The following is a 22,820-nucleotide window of genomic DNA, read 5'->3' on the forward strand; positions in this document are numbered from 1 at the left end:
GTGCTAATCTAAGGAAAACGTATGCTTATGTCCCCCCCCCCCCCCGTGGAAGCAACCGAACTCATTTCTCACAACGCAGCTTTTCCGCCTCTGAATAAACCAAATAAAATTTAGCCCACCTGATAGCCTGAAGATCCAAATCTCTGTTGGAAGTACCAGGTTAAACACATTCCAAGAGATCTGTTCTAGCAAAACATTTCTGTATATTTCTGAGGTGCCTGAATGAACGATTATCATTTTGTTTTCCGAGAAAATGTGTGGAAAGCAGACTTCCAAACAATATTGTCAGCTCTTCGTAGGGGAATGTTTGGAAACTTGACAAGACACTCCCTCTGATGAACTGGGACAGTTCATAGCGTTTCTCAGATTATTTTGAAGTAGGCAGAGTACAATGGCAATGAACGCCTCTGCTCTGCAAGACGATTATCATAGTTATGAATATGAGCGGAATGACTGACTAGCAATTGTAAGGGTGCCTAGACAACACCGTTAATTTGTCCATGATTTTTTGGGAGTCAACTAAATATTTTTTGAACATGCTCCTTTGACAGCCAGTGTTAATTCTTTTCCCCCCGAAACCAGCTCAAAGCACAACTACTGCTTTAAACTCTTCACATTATATTTTTTCAGACATCCACATGTAAAAAAAAAAAAAAAAAAAAAAGACATCCAAGATGCAACCTCTCCGTTGCGTTTACCTGGCTGCCAAAATTTATACCTGTTTCTTCAACTGTACCTTTTGATATTTAGAATTTTTAAATTTTTCTGTAAAGTAGATTTTTTTTTGTAGATTGTAAAGAGTGCTCACTGCCATTGTGGAAACGGTATATAATTGTATAATTTGTGTGTAAACTGAATGCTTGGGGCTTTCGATACAGTATTCATATAAAGCAATAAATATTAATGTTATAAAATAGTTTGAGTACATTTTAATCGGAGTCCAAAAGGAAATCCCTTTTTAATAGGTGAAGCCGCATACCCTGAAGTACAAAAATAGCCACCAAAATGCATGCTAACAATTCTTGTACTGCATGGTGTACTTCATTTTGGAGAAAAGAAGGTTTTCCATTTGTCTAGTATTCCAGAACAATTTGGCTCAGTTTGCATAATTTTAAGGTGATTATTTATGGCTACCTATCAGGTACAGAGCGTGCAAGAAGGTGCTTGGGGGAAAGTCCTATTGCTGTTCTACATACAAAAGGAAAAAAAATCAGTTGTTGTCAGTCCCCCCCCCCAACTGTACAGAGGGCAGGAGGAATGGGTGTCTGTCATAAGCACTAAGGAATACTAAAACCAAAACATCAGGAAAGCAGTTCCAAAAATGTAAGACTATAAAACATTTTGCCTTCTCTTTCCCACTTCCCCTTCCTCCATTTGCTTTTTTTCTTTTCAGGGATATTTTGCCAATGAGATCAAATTTTAAGTTTAGAGATTTCTGAAATTTTCTTTAGAATGTTTGTTTGTGAAAATATTGTTAATAAACCTATTCTTTAAGCATTTGTGACCTTCTGACATTTTTGTTTTGGCAAAGCCCAGTGTCACTTGACTTCTTTGGCCATATGAATAAACAGTGGATTCATGGAATGTAAATTTACCGATAGCTGTAGTGAGGAGAATAAACTTTATGTCCAGTACAGCGGTGTTGATTACATAGCCATTTTGATGTGGTCGAGAAGGCTTTCTTAATTGAGCAACGTGTCTTTCTGTCTCTGGATGTTGCAGTTGAGAAGTGGCTTTTCCAAGCACAGTTGAATGGATGGTTCCCTACACCTTCAGGCAGCTTGAGACTTGCATTCATTTCTGTTCTCATCCTCCAGTTTGAAACATGCAGCATTTGTCTTTGGGATGACAACTATAGTCATGGAGTGTTGCTGGACAGGAGATCCCTGTTCTCTTTTGGTAGAGGGAAACATTTGGCATGGGCCTCAAAGAATGGGTTGCCTCCTACACGAGTGGGGCTTTGAATTGTAGTTCCGTTCCCACTGATGGGACTTGCTTCAAAGTAAATACACTTAGTATCTGGGGCATAAGTCATCTCCTACTTACAATGTTTATTGCTGGCTGTACGGAAAATGTTCTGTGTTTCTTAAAATAAATCTAATCATGGGTACTTTGCAGTTTGGCTGCTTTCCAGAGTCAGTTGCCCTCTAGTAATACAGGGACACAGTGGTGCATTTCCTTTTGAGCCACATACAGCCATATAACCTGACTGAAGAGTATAACATAACTTCTGAAAACAAAGGCAGTGTGTTAGATTCATTAGCTTTCACTGACTTGCACAAGAGAGTGGTAAGAAATACCACCTGATTTTTACCCGCCTTCCTGCAGGCCATTGTTCTAAGGTACTTTTATTTACCAAAGTCCTGACCGCAGAAGATTGGGGATGACAGAAGATCTGCCCACATGAACAGATAGATTGTAGGGTCCAACGCAGTAATTTCTATGTGGTATCAATATTGTAAAACAATAATTACAAATCAAAGGCAGTGTTTCTAGGACTGGATCAGTTGTCCATCATGTTTTTGATTACAAATTGGACCTTGTTTCTATTATTTTCTAAAACATTCAGAGTGATTCAGTCTCCTGATTCCAGTGGTCAATAAACAATTTCCAAAATAGAAAAACAATCCAAGAACACTTCTAACTCCGTTAATTTTTCCATTTGAGCTGTTTTCATAGTTAACCATTTCATAATTGGTGTTGAAGCTCATTTCTAACAATGAGCTAAGGCAGTTTTAGCAGCTATCAGTAATATTGCATTAAAAGAATTCTTGAAACAAGCCTCCATTTCTAGTTCATTGAAAGTTGTCCCTGTGAGAAAATGGTCTCGCAAGCCTCGTTACTGTTTGGGAACCTGGAGAAGTCATGTTGCCCTCCTGGTTCTCTACCTGGCGAGGCACCACGTTTCCTTGCTCCTGTGTGCACCAACTTCTCTCTGGGTAGTAACCACTGCCACCAACAAATCTGGAAGAATATCTCCTGCTTAAAAGGATTTGTACTTTTAGCACTCTTTACTATGTTGCTGTTTAAAGGCTGCACCTAGTTGCCACTTTGCTCATATTAGCTAATGTAAGGATGGTCTATCACACTTCTGTGCTTTGGGTATGGCGCGCTTAACCGCTTCCCCTTTCATTTGCTTCTCTTTGGAAAGGGACTGAATTAGACATGGCAAGATCACAGAGCATTCAAACTGAAAAAATAATTTAAAAATACATGTGTTCTGTTCAAGCATGAGTTTGAGCAAGAATCTGTAAACAGGCAGTTCTCTAAACCCTAACTCTGTCTTACCCTACAGCTAGAATGTGATTCCATCCTTAAGTAGAGACAAGTGAATTAGACACACAATGGCCATATAAATGTAAAAAGCAAGTAAATGACATTATCAGGCGTGATTGGATTAGATGGGATATGCAGAGGGGTAGTAGGCGTGGAGAAATCAGCATTGGTAATGAGACTGGAATCCCAGATCTTTATTAAGTCCTGGAGAATGCATAGTCTTGAGCTTCATTCTTAGTTGTAATTCAGTAGACTCTCTAATCTAGTTCTAGTTCTCAGTTTGGGACTTTCCCCCATTGTTCCTTGACTCATGGTCAAGCGTCCCATTGTAAAACCTAGTCCTCCATGACCTGAGCCACAATGTAAGAGAATTCCCTCCTGCCCAGAGGATTTATAGTCTTCCCTTGGGAGTCTTTTCCCCCTACGGGGTCAATTCTAATCTTTCTGACCCAAAATGAAGAAACATGAAATGAAAGCTTTCCTAGTCTCTGTCCTTTTAGTGGGACTATCTAGCCGAGTTGTTAGATGATAAAATGTTTTGTCTCACTCTAGCCTGAGCTATTTGCATCTCTGAGCATTGAAGCACTTGGGGATTGATGACTTCTCCACAATTTTCTTCTTTGGTGGCTACGAACTTGCAGCCAGGCTTCTGTACCTAGAGTGCAGTCCCAATTATTGTACTATTGATGTGACCTCTTGGGAGGATGGTATTTCTCTGCGGTCACTAAGGCTTCATGTTTTAAATAGAAGATCCACTAATTGTAAGCAAAACAGACATGGTGCCAAGTCAGGAGTGTTCAGAAGTGGTGGATTTTTATTTTGGCTGATTTAACCAGTGGAAGATGGAAATTTTAGCATTTGTAATGTGTTTAATCCATTAATGTCTTATCTGGTCCTAAGTATTCATAACATCCATCGATTCCCTGAATATTAATCCCCCTCCTTTATCAATAATGTATTAATGATGGGAGTGAGTGTGAACAAGGCTGAAGTCAAAGCACTGTGGAGGTGTCTACTCTGATTCTAATATTTTCAAGATGGATAATATGCTCAGACAAGAAGGTACCTGCGATGACTCATGGGAGAGGGGAAATCCCACTGCCCCAGTGCCTCCCACTTCCTCTTGCTAACCCCCCAACTGTCCCATCACCACAGTCTCTGCCTCCCCCACCTTCCTGTTGCAATCACAATCTCTTCCCCACCCTCCTACTACATTCTCTTCTTGTCACCACCTTCTACTTCCCCTTTCACTGCCTCCAGATTTTCATTTTCCCCCAGTTCAGCTGCCCCCATTTTCTTCAGCTTTTTTATAAATGTCCACTTGTGCAGGCACATCTTCACCCCTTCCAACTCTTAAAAAAAAAAAAAAAACTTTTGGGATTTCCTCCCAGTAAACCAGGGGTGCCCCCTTGTACTAAACATCTCCTGAGGCTAATACTAGAATGAGGCATATGATCCCATTGAGGTTGCAACTATGTCAGACCTGGAATTGAGAACCTAATGGCAATTGGAAAGAGAAGCTCAACACTTCCTGCTATGTTTTCCCTTTCCCCAGCTGCTTCTCTCTCCCACCTCTCAGTTACCACCACCGAGGATATATATTCCAGGCGGGGTGGTGGTGGTTGGGAAAGACGAAAATTGCTGGGTAAGAGCCAAAATATGTTCTGCCTAAATTCAATGGGATTTATTTCATGGTTAAAGCTGTTCTGCACTTCCCTAAATGGTCAGCAATTCAAGGGCAGCACTACTTGGTTTAGTTTCCTTTAGATGAGAGGGCACAGAAGACATTTCTGTACCATTTGTCTTGTAGGCAAGGAGAGCAAAGTACAGACAAAAGAGCCATGTCTGCAAGGAAGCCCCTACCTCAGGGCCTGGGAAAGAGACCCTGCGCCCCCAAGGTGTTCACTTTAATCCAGCACACCCAATCATTCGTGCTTATGCCATTCTGGGCTATTTGCCTAACGAAGGAATCATAATGAGTGTAGCGATTTCCTTGTAAAATCCCTCTGTCTGCCAGGCTTTGCCCCTGTGACAACAATTGTATTGAAACAGTTGCTATTGTCTTATTTGATTGTAGTTTCTATACAGAATCTTGCAATGAACTATTAAGCACCCCGTTGATTGATAGACAGAATGTCCCAGATTCTTTTAATGTTGCCTATTTGTTGAATAACTGTTCGCCTCAAATATTGGAGACGGTGGCACAGTTTTTAAAGTTTGTTTGAAAAGCCCACCAAACAGTTAATTAGATGGTATTATCAACAAACAATGTTATTCAATGTAACTGTTTACTAACTATTTTTTAAAGGGCACCTTTTAATATTTCCATTTTTTTCATATCCTTTTATAGTGTGCCTTTTTATGCCAATAAAGGATTGATTGCTATTTCCTTGTGTGTGTGTGTGTGTGTGTGTGTGTGTTAAGTGCCATCGAGTCGCTTCCGACTTATGGCGACCCTATGAATCAATGTCCTCCAAAACGTCCTACTGTTAACAGCCTTGCTCAGTTCTTGTAGACTGAAGGCTGTGGCTTCCTTTATAGAGTCAATCCATCTCTTGTTGGGTCTTCCCCTTTTCCTGCTGCCTTCAACTTTTCCTAGCATGATTGTCTTTTCCAGTGACTCTTGTCTTCTCATCATGTGACCAAAGTACAATAGCCTAGAACCCTCTGATTTGTCTTAGTGGGTCTTAAGTGTCAAGAAATGGCTCTAGCTAGGAACCCATCAGGGCTTGGAAGAGATGAATAGCATTTCCAGAAGAAGGTAGAGGCAATTATTTTTAGAAAGTTTATCTTAAATGCTGAAATACAGTTTATTGTTACTTGCTTGCTATTTTGTTCCGGGTTTTGCTGCTTAGTCTTTTGTGGTTGGTTTTTATTTTATTTATGATTAGTGTTTTGTTACATATTTCAAATCTGATATAGTTTTCATTAAAGGCTGCTTTGTAGACTGGCTTTGCCCAAAAAAGCAGGTGAAAAACAAATAGAAGATTGCCACCTCACCTTCCAAAGTCATATCTGCACTGCAAATTTAAAGCAGCTTGAATGTGCTTAACCAGCAGACTTCCTGCCTAACAATCCCTCATATTGTAAGTAAAAAAGAGCAAGAGTCCAGTAGCACCTTAAAGACTAACAAATTTTCTGGCAGGGTATGAGCTTTTTGAAGCTTTCTGAAGAAGTGAACTGTGGCTCACGAAAGCTCATACCCTGCCAGAAATTTTGTTAGTCTTTAAGGTGCTATTGGACTCTTGCTCTTTTCTACTGCTAGTGACAGACTATCATGGCTATCCATTGGGATCTATCTTCATGTTGTAAGGACATTGAAAATTCTTTGAAATGCTCTTCAGGTAAGCCCTAAACTCTCCTGAATTCCCATTTCTATTTTCCCATGGTTCAAGCACAGTCTGCTCTCCCAGTGTTTAATACAAAGAATGGCACATAAACTTGCTATGCACCATGATGTGCCTTCTCCTACTTAACGCCAATGTAGTTTCCAAAAGTGTTCTGTATCGAACATAAATGTTAGCACGGCACACAGGGAGAAAGGAAAAAGAGAAGAGAGGAGCTAGAAAGGGAAATGCAAGGACGAGGCAGGGAAAGGTCAACAACTGTGCATGCAAATACCAAGTTTGATTTACATACACCTTAGACTTCCTGTTTTTATTTATTTTTCCTAAAATTAAATGACATACAAACAAAGAAAAGAGAATGCTTTAAATTGGCAGTTAGTTATAAGGATAATTTTTATTCTTTTCTTAGAAGTAAGTGAAACATGGCTTAAAGGTTCATGAATCACTGGTTCATTCTCTTCCATCTCACTAAATTTGTCAAAGTTTCATGAACTGCGATTCAGAAGGTCAGTCCAGATAGGCATACTATGCCCCCTGGTGGGAAACAAGACTATCTGCATATTGTCGAAGGCTTTCACGGTCAGAGTTCATTGGTTCTTGTAGGTTATCCGGGCTGTATGACCGTGGTCTTGGAATTTTCTTTCCTGACGTTTCGCCAGCAGCTGTGGCAGGCATCTTCAGAGGAGTAACACTGAAGGACACTGTCAGTGTGCGAAACGTCAGGAAAGAAAATTCCAAGACCACGGTTACACAGCCCGGATAACCTACAAGAACCAAAGACTATCTGCCACTAGAAATATATATATATATATATATATATATATATATATATATATATATATATATATATATATATATATATATATAATTTGCGGGGCAGGGGAATGAGTGATAGAACAAAGTGGGGCTAAACAAGACTATGGAAGGTGGGAGATGGAATATGTTGAAGCACCTTTGATGTGAAAACTTTCACGCTGAAAAGGAAAACAATAAAAGCAGAAGGGAGGTGGGAAAAGATGCTGCAGCAAATGGAATCAGGAGTAGGGTTGTGCAAAGAAAAAAATCAGAAAATTTTGGGCTTGGGTTTATTGGGCCCGGCTTTTTTCAGTAAACCCGAAATAAGCTGAATACCCATACCGGTAAAGGGGTATTTGGATTTATTTCTAGGTTTGCCGGAAAAAAAAAATTGGGCCCATTTTAGTATATGGGGATTTTTTTCGAAGCTCTTGTGGGGGCATTTTTGGAGGTAGAATTCCCAAATTTTCAGGGTAGTTTCAAGAGACTCTCCTTGCATGGACCCCAATGTTTGGTGAAGATTGGGTCAGGGGTCCAATTTTATGGGGGCCCAAAGGGGTTGCCCCCTCCTTCATAAAGAATCATTGTAAACTTTATAATGCTTCTCTATGGAGGAGGGTGTCGACTTATGGATAATGAATATTTTAAAAATGTAAACTCTCACCCATAGTCTGAAATAATAGAGCCTATCCCACCACCTCCATGCTCCGCAGCTACCTCTTATCACTTCGTTTGGCTGTATGTCTAGAAAAGATCTGAATCAAGATAGGACTAACCTCCTGGGGTACCGGTTGTTTTCCTTCTCATTGTTCTCTCAATTATTGTTGAGTTCTGATTTCCTCTAGTTGAGTTCTTGCCTCATTAACCTTTGTAGATTGGAGCCTTGTCCCATGCTCCTGGCTTAACGTTAAACCCATAAGAGAGAAAATCTTAAAGGCGTATCTTCAGGCAGCGCTTGAAAAGGGTCAGAAATCCATTTGGTTGACCTTCCAAAACATACAATTCCTAAAGAAAGGGGAAGAACTGCTGTGCCATGTGGATGTACAGAAATAAACAGCAATTCAGGCTATTACATACATCAATGCCAAAACTTGTATTTACATTCAAGAATCAAACATACCCATAAACCAATATTGAACAATTCCAGGCTAAACAAATCACTAAATCACTAAGGTTGGCAAAATCCTTTATCTGACTTCAATTGTCGGGTAACCCCTTATGTACACATGAACACACATGAAGCTGCCTTCTACTGAACCAGACCCTCGGTCCATCAAAGTCAGTATTGTCTACTCAGACTGGCAGCGGCTCTCCAGGGCCTCAGGCAGAGGTCTTTCACATCACCTACTTGCCCAGCCCCTTTGACTAGAGATGCCGAAGATTGAACCTGGGACCTTCTGCATGCCAAGCAGATACTTTGTCACTGAGCCACAGCCCCTCCCCAAGAGTCCGTAGTCTATTGCTGAAAATAAATATATATTGCCAAGTCCATCTGTTTCTCTTCTTTTTACAGGGCTTCGGTATCCACCTGTTGCAGTTTCTTCTTCAGAAAATATTGATGGACTGTATAGGGAAGGTGACTACAATCTTGCTAGTTCCTTTCACTTTGAACTCATGTGTTCCCATTCCATTCCAATGGGAAACATTCAATAAATGTCGGGGGGGGGGCAGTAGTAAACTCTGCAAACTACAGAATGGGACCACCCTGCCTTGGACACTGTAGCCTCGGAAAGGGCAGTATTTCCAATCCATGCTGTGTGGTAACTGCTGCAGCAACTCAGCAGAGGGGTGAGAAAGGTGTGTTACAGTCAGCACCGTGTGGCGGCTAGAAAGCTGGACTTGAAAATGGGAAGTTGAGGTTCAAATCCCCGTTTGGCTATGATGCTCACTCGGTCATCTTGGAGAAATCATTCTCTGCATTCACCCTACAGGATTTTAGTCAGGCTAAGTGGACACTCTGAAACCCTTGGAATTGCCCTCTCTTCCCTAAACCAAGGGGCGGAGCTTTGCATTGATGTTTGGGAAGGGCACGCAGTAATGACCATGCCCAGTTGGGCATCTGGTGTTTGTTCCAGGGGTATGATGTCTGAGGACATTTAGCACCTGGGAGAACTCCAGTCCTCCTTCCTTACTTGCTGGGCTCAACCTAGGGACCCATGTGGCGGGCAGAAGGCTGACCAGCCCCTGAAGGGATCTGTGGATCCCCTTGATGCCAAGAAAAGGCCTGTCACATCCATCCTTCCAGGCACAAACTGGGTTATTTTGGAGCTCAGTGGGAGCTAGGGTTGCCAACCTCCAGCTACTAGCTGGAGATCTCCTGGTATTACAACTGATCTCCAGCCGATAGAGATCAGTTCACCTGGAGAAAATGGCTGCTCTGGAAATAGGACTCTATGGCATTGAAGTCCCTTCCCACACCCCACCCTCCTCAGGCTCTGGAAATTGGACTCTATGGCATTGAAGTCCCTTCCCACACCCTGCCCTCCTCAGGCTCCGCCCCCAAAACCTCCCACCGGTGGTGAAGAGGGACCTGGCAACCCTAGTGGGAGCATTTTACCTCTCAATGAGATGCTTTGGCCAGGAGCAGAGGGCTTTTAAGCTCTCTCTGAATTGCCATCTACTTGGGTCTATAGTATATGTAAGGGAAGCAAGATTAAGCATCAGGAAATGTTTGTTTATTTATTTAGAAAATTTCCATGCTGCCTCACCATGGAATGTGCTTTGCCAGGACCATCACAACTTATAGCTGGCAGAGCTCAGAGCTGGGGTGAAGCTGACTGGAACACCAAATCAGGCTAAAGGGACTGCCTTAAGGCATATATTGTTAAAAAAAGAAACAAACCAGGGACTCCAGAGGGCTGCTGACACAGCACAAGGTGGGCTGCCACATATCCTTGAGGACTGAAAGTATACTGAACATGGCTGCTGCTAATATACTGTAGTGCATTCCCAGTCCCATGTTTCATAAGAACATAAGAAAATCCCTGCTGGCTCAGACCAAGGCCCATCAAGTCCAGCAGGCTATTCACACAGTGGCCAACCAGGTGCCTCTAGGAAACCCACAAACAAGACGACTGCAGCAGCACCATCCTGCCTGTGTTCCACAGCACCTAATATAATAGGCATGCTCCTCTGATCCTGGAGATAATAGCTATGCGTCATGACTAGGGTTGCCAGGTCTCTCTTTGCCACCGGCGGGAGATTTTTGGAGTGGAGCTGGAAGAGGGTGGGGTTTGGGGAGGGGAAGGACTTCAATGCCATAGAATCCAATTGCCAAAGCGGCCATTTTCTCCAGCTGAACTGATCTCTATTGGCTGGAAATCAGCTGTAATAGCAGGAGATTTCCAGCTAGTACCTGGAGGTTGGCAACCCTAATCATGACTAATTTTTACTAGTAGCCATGGATAGCCCTATCCTTCATGAATATGTCCACTCCCCTCTTAAAGCCTTCCAAGTTGGCAGCCATCACCACATCCTGGGGCAGGTAGTTCCACTAGGGCACAGTGATGGGTCAAGGGGCATCATAATGCCAGTCACTGAATTTGGGACACACTGGGCAGGCAGCTACATCCTAACAAATTTGTGACAGCCTGTCCCAACAGCCTGAAAGAGGCATGCTGTAATGTGCTAAGAATCTTCTTGGGCTCTGCTGCAGCAGCCTTGTCAAACCCTTGCTTGTGTGTCATGTGTTTCTTCAGGGGGTCCAGGAATAAGAAGGGTTGGGGACCAACGTCATGCATGGAGCACATGATTTCCTTTGTTCTACCGCTTCACCGCTTCAAGCAAAGTTCAGATAAAGAGCCGAAACTTGGCGACTGCAAACAAAGGCCGGCAAAGTGCTCACATGACAGGCTCTCGTGCTGATGAGTGACAGGTACAGTGTGACGTTTGGTAATGCTTGTTCAGCCAAGCCAATGACAGGTTGACATTAAACAGTCCCTAAATCGAGACCATTGCTTTGATTTTTACAAATAACCTATCTGGTGCCTGTGCTTTTTTTCATTCCCTTGGGGAGGGGAGGCATTGAATGGCTTAGAAGGGAGCTAATTATTAACTGTTTTAAGTGGAAAAGAAGTTTGATCTCTGTAATTGTCTGATGGCTATCAGGCTGGTCCCCCCCCCCCCCACATCTCCCAGTTATTCTCCGGGGAGGCCTGCCATGTAGTGGGGAACAGGCACCGCCGTTTGCTAATTCAGAGGTACACTGAAGGATACAGCTTGCTGCTTATTCTTTAAGGAGATTTTAGTGCAGCTCTCCATAATGAGATGGCAAAGAATAATAATATTGTACATTCTCAACTAAATCTAAAGCCATGGGATTAGCAAGGGTTTGTTAGTGCTAGTGCTATGGTTTTGGAAATGCCCAAGCAGCTATTGGGCAAATATGTAAACACATCAAGACAGCCGCTGCTTACTGATATACCAATGTTGTTATGCTTTTGTTACTTTAATGCACGAAGTACTACAAACTATTCGTTGTCAGGAAATAGGAATCATGTTGGCAAAGCTCAAGATTTATAGCCCAATCAAATATTTAGATTTCACTGGTTTGGTTCCCCTGGCCTGAAATCCTGTGCTTAGTTAAATGTAAAGATAAAGGTCCCCTGTGCAAGCATCGAATCATTCCTGACCCATGGGGTGACGTCACATCCCGATGTTTACTAGGCAGACTTTGTTTACGGGGTGGTTTGCCAGTGCCTTCCCCAGTCGTCTTCCCTTTATCCCCACCAAGCTGGGTACTCATTTTACCCACCTTGGAAGGATGGAAAGCTGAGTCAACTTGTGCTCAGTTACTTGTGTGTAAATTCTGTTGGCATCAAGGTAGCTTAATTGTATGCAACTTAGGACTGCCAACTCCGGGTTGGAAAAATACCTGGAGATTTTGGGGGTGGAGCCTGAGGAGGGCATGGTTTGGAGAGGGGAGGGACTTCAGTGCCATGGAATCTAATTGCCAAAGCAGCCATTTTCTCCAGGGGAACTGATTTCTATCACCTGGAATTCAGTTGTAATAGAGGGAGATCTCCAGCCACCACATGGCGATTGGCATGCCTAATGCAACTGTCTGTAGGGTTGTAACCAAGGAGCAGGTCTGGATTAATCATTAGACTAAGCGCACCATTTGGTGCATTATCACATACTTATCTGACAACAAAATGCACTTGAAATGCTGAATAAGAGAAAACGTGTTCTTTAGACAATAAAACAACTCCCCAGACTTTCCCCTAGTATGTATGGGGTTTATTTTCACTATAAATCAGTAATTTAGATGCAAAAGCAGCAAATAATAAGTTGGTTACACTTAAGCACCATTACAAAAATATACATTGAATAAAACGACTAATAAAGTTTACGAATAAGAGATCCGATAATTTTTTCTTGGTTGGATGGCTCCACTTTGTGGCTGGTTTGCTTATAAAATAGTCTTTGTTTGCTGTGCAATATTATCAACGACCAGCAGAGGGAGCACTTTGTTTGCAAATTAGCTACAGAGAAGCATTTGTTACTCAAAAACTAATATTAGTAGACCAATAGGACAAGGGAAATTGAGATAATAGAAAAGCATTTGCTGCTTCTATATCCAAAATGCAAAGAAATGTGTTCCACCAGATTATTTGATATCATATATGCATATGCCTTTCCAGTTTCCTCAGGCTATATATAGTTGATTATTTTTCAGAGAGATGCCAACAGTTTTCTATAGCTCTCACTGCCAGTGGTACACTTATTCTTTCTCTCTTTTTCTGTCTCACTGTTTTCTCTGCTGCTAGTGGTTCCACAGGTTTTCTTGGTATACCAGACTGTCCCCTGGAAATTGCACCCTAAAACTGTATGACTAGCAGTTCCTGCATAAGATCAGTATACATTTTGGGGCAAATGTCTACTGCCCTAAATGCTTGTGAAACCATTGAAAAATTGAGCTTGTTTATTTATTTGCAGCATATATGTAGATTGCATGTGTTCTGAGATAATAAAATGGGCTCATATGTGAGATGGGCAATAAAAGTCTCAATGCTGCATCCCCAGGAAGAGGAAAAGACAGATATATGGTGATCTATGAGCTAACCAAAGGGAATAGAGTCCTGGATTCATCCCAACATTTAGTCAAGCTGTCAGCACAGACAAGATGGGTCATAAGAACATAAGAAAAGCCATGCTGGATCAGACCAAGGCCCATCAAGTCCAGCAGTCTGTTCACACAGTGGCCAACCAGTTGCCTCTAGGAAGCCCACAAAGAAGACAATGGCAGCAGCATTTCCTGCCTGTGTTCCATAGCACCTAATATATTCGGCATGCTCCTCTGATACTAGAGAGGATAGATATGCATCATGACTAGTATTCCTTTTTAAAAAAAAATTCCATATGAAAGGGAATACAAAGGAAAAAAGAGGGGAAAGAGTTTCAGCATTACAAATAAGAGAAAAAAAGAATAAAAATAAGACCAAACAGATTATATTGCCATGCTCATTCAACACAGTTATGCAAACAGAATAGCTTTCCAGCTTGAAGAAAAAGCTTTAACATTGCAGATAATACCACATAAAACTAGTAGCCGTGGATAGCCCTCTCCTCCACGAACATGTCCACTCCCCTCTTAAAACCTTCCAAGTTGGCAGCCATCACCACATCCTGGGGCAGGGAATTCCAAAATTTAACTATGCATTGTGTATGGTCAGTCTTTATTTTCCTGCTTGGCACTTTAACCTCCTTATCCAAACTGTTGAAGTGATTGGTAAAGGAGGCTTGGAAGGAAAACTTTAAGCCTGCACCTCAAATTCTGATTGGGCGGGGAGGAAACTCCCCAGACTGCAGGATAATCTATGTAACTGTCAACCTGGCTTGGAATTCTGTGTCAAGATGCTGATATTTAAGGCAAGCCCAGCCAGACTGTGCCAGGCTGCTCCATCCTGAACCTGTTCCTACGACAGAAATGTCAAGACTTTGTTGTAATGTACAGGATTAGCTAGCAAGGTACCTTTTCATATTTCCTTTCTCGATTCTGCCTAATTAGTCTTTCTTCTGATTGTTCCCAATGACAACGTGCTTTCTGGGTTTCTCTGCCATTATTAAAAGTTAATGTTGTTCACGATCTTTGAAGGCAAACTGATTGTACAGAATCTCGCTCGTTTGGGGAGGTATAATTTCCCCCGCTGCCTCAGAGCAGAACAGGGAGAGCTCTGATGGATACAGAGGAAGAGAGGTTTGTGTGAGTGTGGAGGGATGGAGACAGCCCACAGGTCTCTGTTCTCTCACACACATACCCCAATACTTGGTGTTCAAGAGACAGGGGAGGGGGGGATTATTTGGATGGTGGTGGTTTCTGCCAAGGCTAGAAATGCCCAAGCTGGAGAGGGGGGGCGGTTTGAAAGGAAAACGTTTTAAAAACACAGCCAGTTAGGGTTTCCAGGTCCCTCTTCGCCACTGGTGGGCAGAGCCTGAGGAGGGCAGGGTTTGGGGAGGGACGTCAATGCCATAGAGTCCAATTGCCAAAGCAGCCATTTTCTCCAGGGGAACTGACCTCTATCGGCTGGAGATCAGTTGTAATAGCGGGAGATCTCCAGCTAGTACCTGGAAGTTGGCAACCCTACAGCCAGTCCCACTGTGCTCTTCGCAAACCTAGGTGCAAGGGGCTGGGAACTAAGTGGGCAGTTGTGATAGCATTTATGCTCATGAAATGCTCTCCATAATTACCTGCCATTCAAGAACACTATTAACCTTATACGTAATAGCCACGGGCTGGTTTACCTGTGGGTCCAAAGAATCTATATAACAGAGCCAGACACAGCTACAGTTTTAGGATCTACAAACCTTCACCAGATTGGCAGACAAAATATGATTATTTTAGAGAAATGGTGGGTGTGATGTAAAAGCTCCCAAAACATTAAACTTTAAGCAACATCATTGTGCACATGCGAACACTGGAGGGAAAACTCTGGCATTCAGGTGATGTAGTGGGTCGCTGTAGCCACCTTGAATGATCCGAAGATGAAATAGTTAGGGTGAATGGAAGTGAAGGTTGATAGGGAATGCGATTTCCCCTCCTCCCTGACATAGATGGCCCAGGCTAGCCCGATCTTGGCAGATCTCAGAAGCTAATCAGGGTTGGCCCTGGTTAGTATCTGGATGAGAGACCACCAAGGAAGTCTGAGGTCGCTATGCAGAGGCAAGCCACCTCTGAATGTCTCTAGTCTTGAAAACCCTATGGGGTTGCCATAAGTCAGCTGCAACTTGATGGCAAAACCCCCCACAAAGATTCCCCTCTTGCTTGTTTTAATACCACCCCCACTGATGAAACTGATTAGACCAAAAAGAACTAGTAAAATTCATGGCTTGTATGGGAGTATAAGAAGTGGCTGGAGTGAAGAATTAGGGTAATAGAGCAAAACATTCTTCCAGTGAGGCTTTTCCTTCTCATTATGTTTCCTGTATTTAATTGAAAGGGAGACAACTTCGAACATAAGAAGAAGAAGAGGAAGAAGAAGAAGAAGAAGAGGAGGAGGAAAAAGAAGAGTTGGTTTTTATCTGCCGACTCTCTCTACCACTTAAGGAAGACTCAAACCGGCTTACCATCTCCTTCCCTTTCTCTCCCCACAACAGACACCCTGTGAGGTAGGTGGGGCTGAGAGAGCTCTAAGAGAGCTGTGACTAGCCCAAGGTCACCCAGCAGACTTCATGTGGAGGAGTGGGGAAACCAACCTGGTTCACCAGATTAGCGTCCACTGCTCCAAACCACCGCTCTTAACCATTATACCATGCTGGTTCTCCATAAGATGATGCCCCCCAAAAGAGAAGCCAGTGCATGAAAGCAGATGATCTGGAATTTAAGCCCCCCCCCAAGAGTTCAGCCAGCAGTGTCCCCCTTTACCAGCTCCCTCTTCACCACTGAGCTCCATCTGCCATCTCTGCCTCTTCCTCCTCACAGTGCAGCTTGAGAAAAAATAGCTCTTTCCAGCCACTGCAATTCCTCTGCTGGCTAATGAGCTGGTTGTGTGTTTCCTCAGCTTGGCACCATGCAAATGTCACTGTGGTAGCCTTTGCAGGGCTCAGTGCTTGCTGGGCTGTTGACACGCATGACGCTCAACCCCAGGGGGTTGCTGGGTAGTAGGAGGTGAAGCCGATTTGCTTTCCCCCTCTCCATCTTTAGCCGCTGTAGACCTTTCCCTCATCTCTGCTTTGGGCAGCTCAGGTCAGCTTTCTTCCCTCCCTCCATCTCCGTCCTGACTTCCTTCTTGCCCACCAACTCCAGGAAGCGCCTCTCCTTCTGCAGGCCGGCCGAGGCGTCCCGGCTGCTTCCAGCCTCCTCACCAGCTGACGTAGAGGCTGGCCTCCCTCTGTGCTTTTGAATGGCTCGCCCACAAAGCACGGAGAGGGAAAGTACACTCAAGAGCTCTTTCAGCCTGCAGGACCCTACTAAAGGAAGGCACATCTTTGGTTCTCTCTGCATGTTGATGGAGTAGCAACCCACCCCAAACACAGCCTGCCAGTAGGGGGGGATTTTTGTTTTTATACCCGAATCACGGTGATACCATAGGGTTTTTAAAGACAAGAGACATTCAGAGGTGGTTTGCCATTGCCTGCCTCTGCATAGCAACCCTGGACTTCCTTAGTGGTCTCCCATCCAAGTACTAACCAGGGCTGACCCTGCTTAGCTTCCAAGAGCTGACAAGATAGGGTTAGCCTGGGGTATCTGGGTCAGAACTGTGGGCCACTTTACATACCAGTAAATTTTGTATGTGAGTTGAAGATGACCCCTCCCCTTTTGTAAAGATTCCTTTTGTGTAAATACGATATATGGCCTTTCATGCAGGGACATTTCCCCGCGGTCACCCCCTCCGACTGCTTTGGGGCTTCCTTTCGATTATGCATGCCTTTTCCGCCCCTCAGAGGTCGCCTCACTCTCCCCGTGCATTTTGCCCGCATTTTCCAGACTCTGTCTAAAACAGCATCTGGAAAACACCGACAAAACACATGGGGAGAGCAGGGCGACCCCTGAGGGGCAGAAAAGGCATGCATAATCAAAAGGAAGTCCCGAAGCAGTCGGCGAGACCACGGGGAAACGCCTCGGCATAAAAGGCCTGTGTTTCTCAGTTCAGGACTCAAGCCTCAGTCACGCTAAGGTGGAAATAGCTCCTGCTGCTCCATGGGAAAGAATTGTCTATACACAGTCTCAGTTCCCTCAGGTGTGTAGTTGAAATATCTCTCACTTTTGGAAATACTTGCCTCGCTTGTCATTCCAATGAAGTACCTTCAAAAAGAACAGAAGGGTACGAAAACCCTCTGAATAATGTAAAAGCCGTATTCAATCACCGTCTCTTGCTGATGCAGAGCAGCTAATGAGATAAACCTTAAGGGCCCTTCTCTAGCACTTTGGAGAATTTTAAGCATAAACACAACCAATATGCATACATTAGCTCCTTTGAATAATTAATAGGCAGAATGTAACTATATGAGTAAGGTAAGATCCCTAATTGTTCGATGTTGAGATGCATACTTATCGCTTAATGAATAAATAACTCTCTTGCCTCACAGGTCTTGCTGGTTGTTAGCAAGTGTCACAAGAAGTATTGTAAACAAATATCAATTAATGCCAGTTTAACATGTGGGTATTTCAATCGAATCATTACTCTCATGTGTTAAGGATGGCCGTTCAGGGACAAGTGCCTGGGCAACTCTTGCACGAGAATGTAATGTATCAGATGGGTGGGTTGAAGAACCAGCTCCAAAACTGAGTATCAAGGGGGAGTAAGAGGCTGTGGTTCAGTTGTAGAACATGTGTTTTGCATGCGGAGGGTCCAAAGTTCAGTCCCTGGCATCTCCTGTTAAAAAGATCAGGTATGTGGAAAACCTCTACCTGCTGCCAGTCAGAGTAAACAATACTGACCTGGATAGACCAATGGTCTGACTTGGTATAAGGTTGCCTCATGTGTTCCTTGGAAGCAATGAAGAAATATTTGGAGTTAGTTTTATGCATTGCATTCTTCAGTGGATGATAAACTGGATGTGTTCGGGTTCATAGTCTTATTTTAAGGCATTTAATCCATCTACTAATAAAAGACTCAAGGGAGGATGAGACGATGAGTAGTTGTATGAATGGTTGATGAAAGTGGTATGTAGATATATAGATATATATATGACGTATCATGGGCATATGTTGTAGTATCTCTGCATGCAATGCTGTATATGCAATGTGCACATGCAGTAAAATACATGCATATGTTGTTCTACTACATGGCCATCTATGAACAAGTGGGACCTAGGCATGTATACTGCTTTAAGATCACATGGATCAAGGCCAATTCATAGTGATCCGTTTTTCTTCTGTGTGATCATTAGGCTGCTGATGCACAGAGTAGGCTTAGTCACCACTGTGATGGTGCCCTAAGCTTCCAATAGTTGACTTGTGGCCTTTAATTTTTCCAGTATAGAGTAGGAGACCTTCCTACACCCATGGAAAACTGCGGGTACTGCTGGATTCAAATACAGTGACTGCTGGAAAATTGATATTGCTCGGGGTTGTATGCAGTTACACATTTACTGCAAATCTTGCTCGTGCTTGTTTGGGGCAGTTGATTGTGATGGAAATTTTGCCTTCCCTGTGCAGGAAGCTGGGGTAGTTTCACTTCTGCTGAACTGCATGCAATGTTGCTTCTGTAGACATAGCTCTAGCCTGGGCACTGGTAAAAGCATTCATTCTGCAAATATCCACCGCCTGTCCTAGGGTGATGACAGGCTTTTCCAAAAGTTGTTCCTTATGCTTGCAATCAGTTATGCTGAAGGACTTGAGATGAGCCAAACTGCAATGCTGGGTTTCCCCCCACCCCCCCAGCTCAGTCACCAAATCATCTATTCCAGCATTCAGAACAAGAAAGTTCTCGCAGTTTATACATCTAGCCAATGAACAGTACTAAGCAGGGACTCCATCCAGTTAGATTAAATGAACACAAATATGGGGGGGGGGGGGAAGCAAACCATTCCATTGTAATGTCTACAATAAATATACCACATTCTCTACCACTGGGGAGTTACCAGAAATGCTCAGAATACACATGCAAACTCTGTTCATACATGCAGTCATGGATTTCTGTGCCCGGAGATCTTTTATCTGTGCTTGAAGTGAGCATGAACGTGGGCAGTACCTCAGGGAGGGACTTGAAATGGCACACGGTGAGGGAGGCAATCCTTAGGTTTTAATCTTTATTGAATATATGGAAAACAGGGAGTGCAGGTAGACTGGAAAAACAATATAAAATACTAGATTTGGGAAATTGCTGAAATGCAAATAAGTAGACGGCGTACAAAAATCATACCAGCATTTGGGGAATAAATGACAAAAAGCAAGTCAGATGATTCCTAGTGGAAGCTGTCCCAGTTATGCTAGATGTTCTTGCCTCAAGCTGGTCCAGAAAGTCAGAACCCGCTAGGGTTGCCAGGTCCTTCTTTGCTACCAGTGGGAGGTTTTGGGGGTGGAGCCTGAGGAGGGGAGGGTTTAGGGAGGGGAGGGATTTCAATGCCATAGAGTCCAGTTGCCAAAGTGGCCATTTTCTCCAGGTGAACTGATCTCTATCGGCTGGAGATCAGTTGTAATAGCAGGAGATCGCCAGCTAGTACCTGGAGGTTGGCCACCCTAGAACCCTTGGTGGTGATACGAGAATACAATATCTCTAGAGAGAGAGGTGGGGGGAATAGCAGGGCAAAGGATGCAGGTTCTCTCTTAGCAGTGCTTCAGTGAAGGAATGGGACTTAGGAAGAAGGGAGAGTGAGAGGCTTAAAGAAGCAGAGTAGAAATTTTCATACCCTTGTCCAGAGATCTTAATGCAGCTGAAGAAGTTCCCAAGCGGTGAAAGGGGAGGATATAGGTGGAAGGAGGGGGGTGGGTGGGTCTCCCTGTAGTGATTTCAGTGATAGAGGAGCAATTACTGAGGATGAGACTGAACCTCATTTTCCTCTTTCTGCGATGCTGTTTTCTCTTCAGCATTTACTATTGGGGACAAATGTATTGGTGGCATTTTTGGAATCTTTCTGTTGTTGGGTTGCGTTTCCAGAGTTCTGTCCATTACTGGGGAGTTTTAGGATGCTCTCTGATTGGAGGAGTAGCAGAATTCTTGCTCTGTTAGTGGGAAGGTTGGAATCCTGACTTTTGTTAAGGGAAAGCAGAAAATGGCAAAAAAAAAAAAAAAGGACATCAAGAAGGAGAGGAAGGGTGGATACCAAGTGAAGCAATAGGGAAGGAGGGATGATTGAATCTCCTGGGTTTGATGACTGCATTACCTGAGTGGCAAGAGTGTTTAACAAAAGCTAGGAGATGGCTAATAGCTAGATGGCTAATTGCCGCTTTGGCAATTGGACTCTATGGCATTGAAGTCCCTCCCTTCCCCAAACCCCACCCTCCTTAGGCTCCACCCCCAAAAGCTCCCATTAGTGGTGAAGAGGGACCTGGCAAGCCCACTAATAGCTCTGGCTTCACTCATGATTGAGACTCCAGAGAAGACTGTATTGTAGGGCAAATTCCTGGGTGGTACTAGGAGGAGGATTATTGTTCTGCAAACCTCAATTATGGCCTGAACTTTCACAATCCCTCAGGTGGCCATAGAACAGAACCACTGGCAGGAGAGTGTCCAGGCCCCCAGAGGAACCTGGCTACTTCCTCATGAGTTTTAGTACTCTCATTGCCTGTGGCTTGGTCTTCATTTCCCAGCTTTAATATCAAACATGGAGTCACTCCAGTAATCTCGCACAGCATAAGGTCTGAGAATTCATGGAGGTGGTTCAGAAACATGGCTTCTGGCCCTGCTTGGCTCCTGCTTTTTGGGTTACAGGGGGTGCTGTGAGTATTTGGTAAGCTGCCTTAGAGAACAGACGTCAGATCCAAAGCAGCAGCTGGTGGACAGATTCAAGCAGCTCCTGCCAAAGCAGACTTACGGTCTATCCAGGAAGTAGCTCTGAGTTAAGCTGCCAAGAATTAGCCTGGGTTGTCAGAGGGTCACAGCTGCCTATACAAGGTTTGCTCCGTTTGGTGTACAGTACTAAATATATTGTGGAAGAATTTAGTTACATTTAATATATTTTGTGAAGTGTAATTTGTTCTCTGTAATGCACAGTATAGTGAATTACGTCATGAAGATGGCTTTACAACTTTTTACAAGGGCTTTTTACAGTTTATACCCCTATGTCTGATACTGCTCAACAAAAAAGGGGTACCAGAAAATAGAATGGAAAAAATGAGAAGCAGGGAGAGATTAAACCATTTTTAATTGGCAAGGTAGTGAAAATATGGACACAATTCTGAAAAGGAAGAAGAGTTTATTTATTTATTTATTATTTCCATTTGTTACCCCGCTCTTCCCCGCCAAAGCCAGGCTCAGAGCGGCTTGAGTTCTATCCTACTACTCAGCTAAATGCAGAGTCTTCCTGCATCCCAAGAAGTTTTCCTCTGGATAAAGAGGTTCATTGTCCTGAGAAAAACTCATTGAGTGAGGAAGGCTCTATGTAGGGTGGCCAACCTCCAGGTGGTGGCTGGAGATCTCCTGCTATTACAATTGATCTCCAGGCAACAGAGATCAGTTCACCTGGAGAAAATGGCTGCTTTGGAAGTGGATTCTATGACATTATACTCCACTGAAGTCCCTCCCCTCCCCAAACCCCATCCTCCTCAAGCTCCACACCCAAGATATCCAGGTATTTCCCAACTTGGAACTGGCAACTCTAGCTCTATGTGAAGCTGAGAAGAGTGGTAGGATACAATCCAATGTATTTTCTTCATATATGTGCAAAGAATGCTTGGGTGGGGGCAGTAATGTACCTTGCCTCAGATCCTGCTTGGGTTGCCAGGTCCCTCTTCACCACAGGTGGGAGGTTTTTGAGGCAGAGCCTGAGGAGTGTGGGGTTTGGGGAGGGGAGGGACTTCAATGTCATAGAGTTCAATTGCCAAAGGGGCCATTTTCTCCAGGTGAACTGATCTCTATCGGCTGGAGATCAGTTGTAATAGCAGGAGATCTCCAGCTAATACCTGGAGGTTAAGCAACCAAAATAAACACCTCTGTACTACTACCACAGGTAAGGAACTAAGTACAGGAAAGGCTGATGATATTCAATCAATCAATCAATCACAAGTTTACAAAAACAAGGTGTATTAAGTGCAGTGAATGACATACAACACACAAATCTGTATACAATCCTATGTTAACAGTCCTAAAGGGTTCAAGTCTCAAAAGTTCCACTATGAGTAATCTTCAGAAGAATGGCGAGGGAATTTGGTATAAACAGTCCCATACAGGTACAGGTATCCAACAATGAACTGCAACAAATCTTCATAGAAGAGTAGCAAGGGGGACGATCGTTTTTGTTCTTCCTCAGCCCCGTTTAGTCAAAGCCAATTTGTATGCATTCAAAATTCTCATATTATTT

Source organism: Euleptes europaea, chromosome 1, assembly GCF_029931775.1.
Source record: "Euleptes europaea isolate rEulEur1 chromosome 1, rEulEur1.hap1, whole genome shotgun sequence".
NCBI classification, from domain to species: Eukaryota; Metazoa; Chordata; class Lepidosauria; order Squamata; family Sphaerodactylidae; genus Euleptes; species Euleptes europaea.